The sequence below is a fragment of the Eimeria mitis genome, genomic scaffold, assembly GCF_000499745.2.
Source record: "Eimeria mitis Houghton genomic scaffold, Emh_scaff5340, whole genome shotgun sequence".
Taxonomy (NCBI): domain Eukaryota; phylum Apicomplexa; class Conoidasida; order Eucoccidiorida; family Eimeriidae; genus Eimeria; species Eimeria mitis.
The window spans coordinates 2234-2588 of record NW_013573618.1 but is presented as its reverse complement, the minus strand read 5'-3'; positions in this window follow the sequence as shown (position 1 = coordinate 2588).

Genomic DNA, 355 nt, shown 5'->3' with positions numbered 1-355 from the left:
CTGAAGTTGTACTGAAAACCATCGAAAGCAAACAGGATGCCGTCGACTGGCTCACCTGGTCTTTCCTGTATAGAAGGCTTTCCAAGGCAAGTTGAAAATAAAATACAAATATAAAAAACTTGGATATACACCTGAACACCAGCTATACAGTGCAGAAAGAAACAGAAACAACCGCACAAAAACGAGTTTGTTCGTTGCTGTGGGGGAGGGGAAGATGCTGGCCTGGATGGATGGTATAGGTTTTTTTTTTTTATTTTTTTTATTTTTTTTATTTTATGCACTGTTAATGCCTGTGCTCATGTACGTGCTCGGTGTATGCACACATCTCTTGCTGAAACAATTCTGTTTCTGTACA